The 8,722-nt window shown below is 49.5% G+C and overlaps 1 pseudogene across 1 annotated transcript; it reads right to left on the reverse strand.

Moving 5' to 3' along the window:
• Positions 1–3,047: 3,047 nt before the first annotated feature.
• LOC108281898 lies at positions 3,048–5,109 on the reverse strand (annotated as a pseudogene). The gene has a single exon (XR_001816200.2). The product of XR_001816200.2 is annotated as a hepatoma-derived growth factor-like (transcript).
• Between the last annotated feature and the right edge of the window lie 3,613 nt (positions 5,110–8,722).

Below are 8,722 nucleotides of genomic sequence, written 5' to 3' on the forward strand. Positions count from 1 at the left end.
CGGCAGTGTTGGTGTCTGCTGAGGGCTCTCTCCTTGGGCTGGGCCAACTTTTCACAGTAAGCTCACATGGTCTTTCCTGGAGGTTTGTGTGGGGTCGGGGAAGAGAGAGTTCAGCCCCTCTAGTGTCTCTTCTCATAAGGACACAATATTATGGGATCAGTCCTCACTGTTATGACCTCATTTAACTGTACTTCCAGTACAGCCACACTTGGCATTAGTGTTTCAACATAGGAATTTCAGGGGACACAAACATTCAGTCCACCACAAATATCTAGTGTGGAGAAAAAAATTTCGATAGTGTTTGTCAAAGCCCCCAGGGACTGAGATGATGGAGGGGATGGACCAGGGCGGGTTTTGACTCCCAAGGCTACCCAGCGAGGGGACGGCAGGGCCTGGTCACACCACAGGAGTGCATGTTATGGGGCCTTCCTATGTGGATTGCAATTTAGGGAAAACTCGTCTTAGAAATAATGGTGGTTTGCTTACAGAGGGCTATGTGGTTTAAAAAAGAGAGAGAGAGAAAGAAAAGAAAAAAGAAAAAAAAAAACAGTGGTTCCCAAGTCAAATAGAAACTTTTAAAAATCCAGAATGGGGCTAAAATTGGCTATGCATTGAAAGTCAGTGGGGGATAATTCCGTTGAAATACAATTAAACCAAGTACACAATGAAGCACAGGGTGCACGCTGTATTTATATAGAGCCTGGGATAAGTGTTTAGTTTTGTGAAAAGGACTTGTAGAGATTTTAAAAGAATCTTCTGGGCTGTCTTGATAAAGCTTATTATTATACCTGATTCCACTTACATGGACGCAGCTGTACTGTAGTTTCTCTCTTTGATTTCCTAGCTTTTGTTAACACCTGTATTTTACTCACAAATGTAATGAAGAGATAAAGAGACAGTGGACATTTTCCAGCAGTATCTGGAAAGAATCTTGGTATTGCATCGTCACATCAAGCAAGTGTCTGACACACAGCAGCTGTTCGGTAGATATGTATTGGATGGATACGTGAATATGTCAGAACTAAGAGACACAGACAGGAATTCGGGGTGAAATGGATGCTGGCTTACAAATGAGGATGTGATGCTGGAGGTCGCATTTTCCAGTGCTTGGTTCTTGCTGGTTCTGGACGTCCACCTGCCTCCTGGTGACCCCTTCCAAGTCCAGTCTGTGGGTCTGTGTATCAGTGTGTTCTTTAGTGTAGAGTGTGGCCAGAGGCCAGGGCAAGGGAAGGTTGGGCAGATTCTCCAGGCCTCCGATGAAGATTCCCTGAGCCCTTGTGCTCTGCAGATGAGGCTCTGTCACTGTCTCTGCTGTTTTCACACTTATTTTTTCCTTCCTGACTTCTCCAGACTCGGTCTTCACACCTTGCTCTTGTTCCCCTTTCCACGCGTGGCCGCAGTTCTCCAGGGCTGCATGGAACTCGGAGAGAGAATTGTGGTGTCTGTGATGACCAACTTGTTGGTGTGTCCCCCTAAAACTCACTGTGTCTGCAGGGGGTGGCATTAAGGAGACACAAGTGAATTTGAGAAAGAAGACCTAGAGGTGCCCAAGAAAGGGTGAGCAGTTGCTCCAGAGGAGCCTGGGAGGAAGCAGGAGAGGAAGGCTGGTGGGAAGGACATTCAGCAAAGTCAGACTGATGGGGCTTATCTATTTCTCCCCTCCGCTCTGTGGGACGGAGCTTGCTTTCTTCTGCCTCCATGGTCCTGGGTCAGCTGTGCCTTCTCATCAGACTTCCTCGGTCACCTTGTCCACAATCTCCATTTCCCTGCAGACCCAGGGTCTCACTCAGGACCCTGCACTCGCCACGTCTGCTTCCAAAGTGCCGACTCTGTAGAAGCTGCTGATATACATTCAGGGACTCCTGCGTATAAACATAATGGGGACTCCTGAATTAGTGTCACAAACCCATGGGCTCTGCAGGGAACACACAACTACAGTCAGGGATAAAACACTGAAGGAGGTAGAAGTAACATTTTTATTTACATGTTTCTGTGATTGCAAAACTGGTACATATTCATTGTAGAAAATCAGCAGAGAGCTTGAGGGCTGTGAATCCATCACCCTGGGGATTGGGCAAAGCAAAGTGAGCCTGAGAAGAATTTAGGCCTCTGCAGGCTGTGGTCTAACTTCTCCCAGGCCTAGTGCCAGGGATGGGCAGACTTTGATTCCTATCCAAGCTCAGTGACTGTGCCAAGGGCCCACGAAGAGATGAACTTCAGACAGGATTCAGCCACCTCCTTTGTTCTCTTCCTCCAGAGGCAGCTGGGTTGCTTAAAGAAAGGCAGGGGTATAGGGGAGGCTGTGGGGCGGGTGGGAAGGAGGGCAGAGGAGAGGCCCTGCATGCAGTGTCTGTTCACAGGGCACAAAGATCCTAAATGTGCTTGGGAACATGGGCAGAAAAGCCCAAAGGTGATGAGTCCAAGCCCACTCCATGAGTGGGAATTGGGGATGTGGGCAGACATGGGGTTTCTGAAGTGAGTAGCTTCTGGCGGGACTGTGGTCATACCCCACCAGGTGCTGCTTCAGCCCTTCCCATCTCCTGCCAACCCAGGCCAGGGTGGCTATGCCCAAGCCCACCTTTCCCTCCTCCAGGAAGCCTTGGGGATGCAGGGCTTGAGCTTAAGCCATCCCTGAAAGCAGCCTGGCCAAACTGCCTTCCTCCCTGCTTCTCCTCTGGGCACAGGTGAGGACACTGATGTGTTTGGCCTTGTCTCCTTCTCTTGGGGACCTGGGATGGCTCTAGTCACAAATCCAGAGGCCCACAGGATCCACAGGGAGCACAGGCACTGCAGCTGACAGAAGAGCACGTGTCCTGGGCAAAGACCCAAGCTTCCCTGAGCTCTGCAAATTTGAACTTTGTAGGAAGGCCACCTGGTAAGGCGTCATCTTCTGACATCTGGATTTAAACAAATTGTCCTGATTTTTCTACATTGGCAATGAACCTCAAAACATTTTAAAGCAATGTGCAGGTCGCTGGTGGCTGACACTCCATGAGCACTTACCATGCCAGGGAATGTTCGGGTCCTTTTTTTTTTTTTTTTTTTAGTAATCGATGGGTTTTATTTTCCTAGAACTGAAATCATTTACAGTTCTCAGAGCTAAACTTCCAAAGCTACAGTCAGCAAATTTTTATCAGAGCCCAAGGAAGGGGGTCAGGATAAAAGAGACAAGAGACTGAAGAGAAGCATAGAGAGATCATTAGGAAGAGGGTGGGAGGGGGCACTTATTTCCCTCTGTCCTCTCAGTGGATTACAAATCGGATCTGGTGACAACACTGAGGGGACCAGGTCAGGGTATGTGGATGAGAAATGACACTGGAAGGAACACCAAAGCCCCAGCTACAAAAAGAAAGTCATCAAGTTCCAAATAGGAGGGGAGCCTCCCAGTGCACCTCAGAAATGGGGGCAATGATGGGGAAGGAAGGAGCAGAATGCGGAGCACACAAAACGTTAGGGGTCTTTAAAATTTTTTTTGTAATTTTCTTTTATTAAAAACATTTCCTAAAAAATGTGACTTTTCCTTTATGTCTGGGTGATATATATGACTATAAGCTGGCCTTGAGCACTGTGTGGAGAGGGAAAAGGGCAGCTAGGGGTCTTCTCAAGTATCCCATTTCTGGCTTCAGAGATCTAAAGGGGAATAGATGCTCAACACTCCCACCCAAATGGGTAAAGTCAGCCCTTCAGGTCTCAGGTCCTTGGCCCAAACAACTTGGAAGCCTCAAAATCTTTTGATGATTAACTACAACTCCCAGAACTCTTGGGTCAACAAAAGGAAAAATGGGTGTTGTCAACCATCAAGGGTTAATGCAGAGAGTCTCTTCCCTACAAGCTGTCCCACTTTCCCTGAATCTAGGCAGCTGGGATAACAGGTGTAGCAGGGGACAGGAGCTCAGGAAGATGCCACCCTCCTGTGCTGCCCCCACACCCCATTTGAGGATTGCCCCTCCCAGGCCCCACAAGCCCACCCTGCTGTTTATGCTCCATCTTTTCCATTCCTACCCCTGATCCCAACCCAGATGTCCAGAATGCCTAGGAGAGTGGAAGAAGGTTGTCAGGAGGTGGGAGCAGTTGGTCCAGGCCCCAGCAAAAGCCTGGAAAATAGCTCTAAGTGGTAGGAACACAGTGGCCTCATCTCATCCCAGGGAGCAGAAGACATGGCTCTGACTCAGATCACAGGAGTATGGGGACCTAGAGTTGAGGGCCAGGTGGCCTGCTCCATCCAGGTCAATCTCCACAGGATGGGCTTGGAGTGAGAAAAGTAAGTGGAAGAGGAGAGCAGGCTGGGGTGGAAACGGAGTTCCCAGTTTGCAGGCCATGACCAGTTTCCCCAGTAGCACCCAAACAGCAGCAGGAACAGGGTGGGAGCTCCTCTTGAAACATTGGTGGCTACAGGCTTTCATGATCTCTGATGCCTGGGGCCTCAGCATCTTCCTTGGCAGCCTCTTCCTCTTCTTCCTCCTCTTCTTCTTCCTCTTGGGGAGGCCCCCAGCCAGAGGCGGGCTCAGAGAGGGTGCTATTTTTTCCACCTCCACAGGAAGGGGCCTCTCACCCTCCAAGGTGGCTGCCTTCTTCTCCTCCCCTTCAGGGTTTTCTGCCTCCTTGGGACGTTTAGGAGAGTCCTCCAGCAGGTTCCCCGCTCTCCTCTTCAGCGCTCCCTTCTCGTTCTTCTCCTTGGCTGGCTCGTGGATGACCAGCTTCCCTTCCTCGTCGCTGCTGCCCTCTGCATTTCCCTTCTTATCACCGTCGCCCTCTGTGGCTTCAGGCTCAGGTTGAGGCTCTTCCACGCAGCTCTTTTTCTGGGAGGACTGATAGCCAGAAGCCTTGACGGTAGAGTCGTTCTCGATCTCCCACAGCCCCTCGCTGAACCCTTTCCTCTTGTTAGGTTTGCCAAACTTCTCCTTGGATTCCTCTTAGGGAAGAGGTCTTTGGGGCCAAGGAATGCTGTCTCGTGGGTCCCGAAAAAAAAGACTTGGTATTTGTTGGCTGTTGCTTTCACGGCAGCTTGGGCATCTCGTCAGTCCGGGCCGGCCAGTGTGGGTAACCCTCCATTTTGCCGAACACCAGGTCCCCGCATTTGTACTCCTTCTGCCGGTTGGATTGCGACATGGCGGGGCTCCGGGCGCCCCGGGTTCCGCGCCGGGCCAGGAAGCGCGAGCCCAAGTTTGCGCGTCTGTTCTGGTCCTTCCTATGCAGTCAGGTTGCCACTGCCGTCATCTTGCCTCCCAACTTGGGAAATGATGCACAGGCAGAAGTGACTGGCAGCAGATCACAGTTTAATTGGTGGTATTTGAACGCTGGCAGCCTAGCTTGAGCTCCCACAAGCAAACCCCGAGGCTTTGACCCCTTTCTATGTAAGACTGAGTCCCTGGAGGGTGTGGCCAAGATTTAACAAGCAGCTCTGTTTTAATGAGTATTTTCTATGTGCTTAGTGAGTACATGTTACCTTCCAGCCTCACATCAACCCTGTGAAGTCCATTTAACATCCTCATGTTAAGGGTTAGAAGGTTTAGAAGGAGTGATGTTAGGACACCCTGTTCAATAAATGGTGCTGGCAAAATTGGATTGCCATATGCAGAAGAATGTGACTGGACCCATATCTCTCACCATATATAAAAATCAACTCAAGACGAGGCACGGTGGCTCGTGCCTGTAATCCCAGCACTTTGGGAGGCAGGTAGGTCACCCAAGGTCAGGAGTTCGAGACCATCATGTCCAACATGGTGAAACACTGTCTCTACTAAAAACAAAAACAAAAACAAACAAACAAAAAAAAAAGCCAGGCTTGGTGGTATGTGCCTGTAACCCCAGCTACTCAGGAGGCTGGGGCATGAGAACTGCTTCAACCTGGGAGGTGAAGTTTGCAGTGAGCTATGATGGCACCGCTGCACTCCAGCCTGGGTGACAGAGCAGGACCCTGTTAAAAAAAAAAAATCAGCTCAAGATGGATTAAAGATTTAAGTGTAAGAACTGACACTGTAAAAATCTTAGAAGAAAATCTAGGAAAAATTCTTCTGGGCATTATTGGTCTAGGCAAAGAATTTATGACAAAAACCTCAAAAGCACAAGCAACAAAACCAAAAAAAGACAAATGAGACTTAATTAAACCAAAATTTCTGCACAGCAGAATAAACCATCAACAGAATGAACAGACAACCTGCAGAACAGGAGAAAATATTTCCAAACTATGTTGCCCAGTAGGGGACTATTAATCCAGATTATATAAGAAACTCAACTTAAAAAAAAAGTCCAAATAACAGCATTAAAAAGTGGGCAAAACATGAATTGACACGTTTTTCAAAAAGACATTTGGGTGGCTAAGAAGCATATGAAAAAATGCTCAACATCGCTAGTCATTAGCGAAATGGAAGTTAAAACCACAATGAGATCTTATCTCACACCAGTGAGAATGGCTATTATTAAAAAGTCAAAAAATAACAGATACTGGTGAGGATGCAGAGAAAAGGGAACGCCTGTGCACTGTTGGTGAGACTGTGAATTAGTACAACCCTGTGGAAAACGGTAGGGTGATTTCCCCATACTGTCTTAAAAATGGAGCTACCATTTGATTTAGCAGTCCCACTACTGGTATCTATGCAGAGGAAAAGAAATCAGCATATCAGAAAGAAACCTGCCCTTGTATGTTTATCACAGCACTGTTCACAGTAGCAAAGATATGGAATCAACCCATCAACAGATGATTGGATAAAGAAAATGTTCATATATATATATATATATATATATATACACACATATATATATATCTCAAGAACAGAAAGTCAAATACCACATGTTCTCACTTTGTAAGTGGGAGCTTAATAACATACACACATGGACATGGAGTTCATAGATATTGGAGGCTCAGAAGGGTGACAAGGTGGGAGGGGGTGAAGGATGAGAAACGACTGAATGGGTACAATGTGTATTATTAGGGTGATGGTTACACTAAAAGCCCAGACTTCACCAGTAGGCAATCTATCCATGTAACAAAACTGCCCTCTACTCCCTTAAGTTTATTATTACTTTTAAAAAGGAGTGACTTTCCTGAGGCCTCTCAGCCTTGAGTGTAGAGGGCTATGACCGACATTCAAGTCCATCTGGCTCTTTCCGTGCAGCCTGGTGTCTTTCTGAATCCTTGTGTCCAGCCTAGGGCCAGGCTCCAGGGGCCACTGAGGATGGTGTGAGAGTGTCTGGGCTTGGCTGCTGAGGCTGCTGGGCAAGACTTCTGGGGCAGCTTCCTGGCCTGGGGCTCAGTCCAGGGTGGCAGCCTCACTTGGCTCGGTCCTCCTCGCTCTTCTGTGGTGAGAGGCACTGCCAGATTCCCCTGCAGACCATCTCATTGCCCAGGAGACAGTTGATGGTGTTGATCTTGGGCACCATTTTGGCAATGAGGGTGGGCACCTGTTGTGGCAGAAAAGTCCAGGAAAGAAGCTTCAAAGCCACTGCACCTCTCTCTGGTCCCACCTGGTGACCCCAGTCACCCTCCCCCTGCAGCTGCCAATTGTTGGGTTCTGCAGGCTTGGAGCCCTCCCTGACTAGCTGGCAGAGACGCAGGGCGCATGGAGCCCCATGCAGCCACACTCCTGTCCAGGCGCACCTGCTCCCCGCCTGGGCACCAATCTCAACGCCCTGTTCACAGAATATGTGCACCATCTGGCTGACTGTCCCTGTCATCTCACATGAGATTTGGGCAATGTCAAAAAGCAGCCTGGTCTAACTCAGGAATGAGGTAGGGGATTAGGGGGGCGAACTAATGCTCTATGCATTGTGAGTATGCAAAGGAAGAAACAGAGAGGAAGAGACTGGCACAGAGGCCATAAATCCACAAAGAGACATGAGGTGAGACAGACACAAAGACGAGAGGGGTCTAGTTCTGGGTACGAGAAGTATCTATACCATCTGCAGTTTGGGGGAGATGGAAGTCACGTCTGCGATGACCGCATATAGATACAGGATGGCATAGGGGCCCCAGCCGAGCAGCAGCGTCCTGGCTGGCAGAGTGGTGTTAACCTGGGGAGAAATTGTCACAGGAAACGTCAGCTTGCTCCAGGCGGCCCACAGCCCTGTGTGGCCGAGAAGACCAGGTCAGCGCTCAGCCAGGCTGGGCTTCAGGAGGGGGCTGAGTCTGCAGGGAAACTTGAGACCAGAGGGGCTCTCTGTTGTTTAAGGCTGTGTGACCTTAAGCTTTTTATTTAAACTTGCCTGACCTCAGCTGCTGTGTCTGTAAAATGGCCTGATAATACCTGACATGGCTGGAGGCTGAGACTGGGGTGGATATGAGCTTCCTCCTGGGTCTGTACTCTTTGTTTGTTTGTCAAATACAGACAGGGCCTCACTATGTTGCCCAGGCGGGTCTCGAACTCCTGGGCTCAAGGGATCCTCTGGCCTCGGCCTCCCCATTTGCTGAGATTCCAGGCATGAGTCACTGTGCCTGACCCAGGTCTGTGCTCTTTAAGAGGAATCCTGGGCTCTGTGACTACGTGTACGAGGGTCTCCAGGCTGAGCTGCCCTGAGGCCTCAGTCCTAGAACCAACTCACCATCCGCAGCTACAGCCACCTGGCGAGACCACCCAGTCTCGGCTCCCAACGTGAAATACAACCAGTGGGAAGGGGCTTGTCCAGAAAGAGGGAGATGCTGGGGTGCCGCCTGGGGCCACGAGGGGGCGAAAGACTGGCGCCTAACTTCAGCGGGAGCTGCCAGGTTCCTGCCCCGCACAGACAG

The sequence above is a fragment of the Cebus imitator genome, unplaced genomic scaffold (genome assembly GCF_001604975.1).
Source record: "Cebus imitator isolate Cc_AM_T3 unplaced genomic scaffold, Cebus_imitator-1.0 Scaffold233, whole genome shotgun sequence".
Taxonomy (NCBI): Eukaryota; Metazoa; Chordata; class Mammalia; order Primates; family Cebidae; genus Cebus; species Cebus imitator.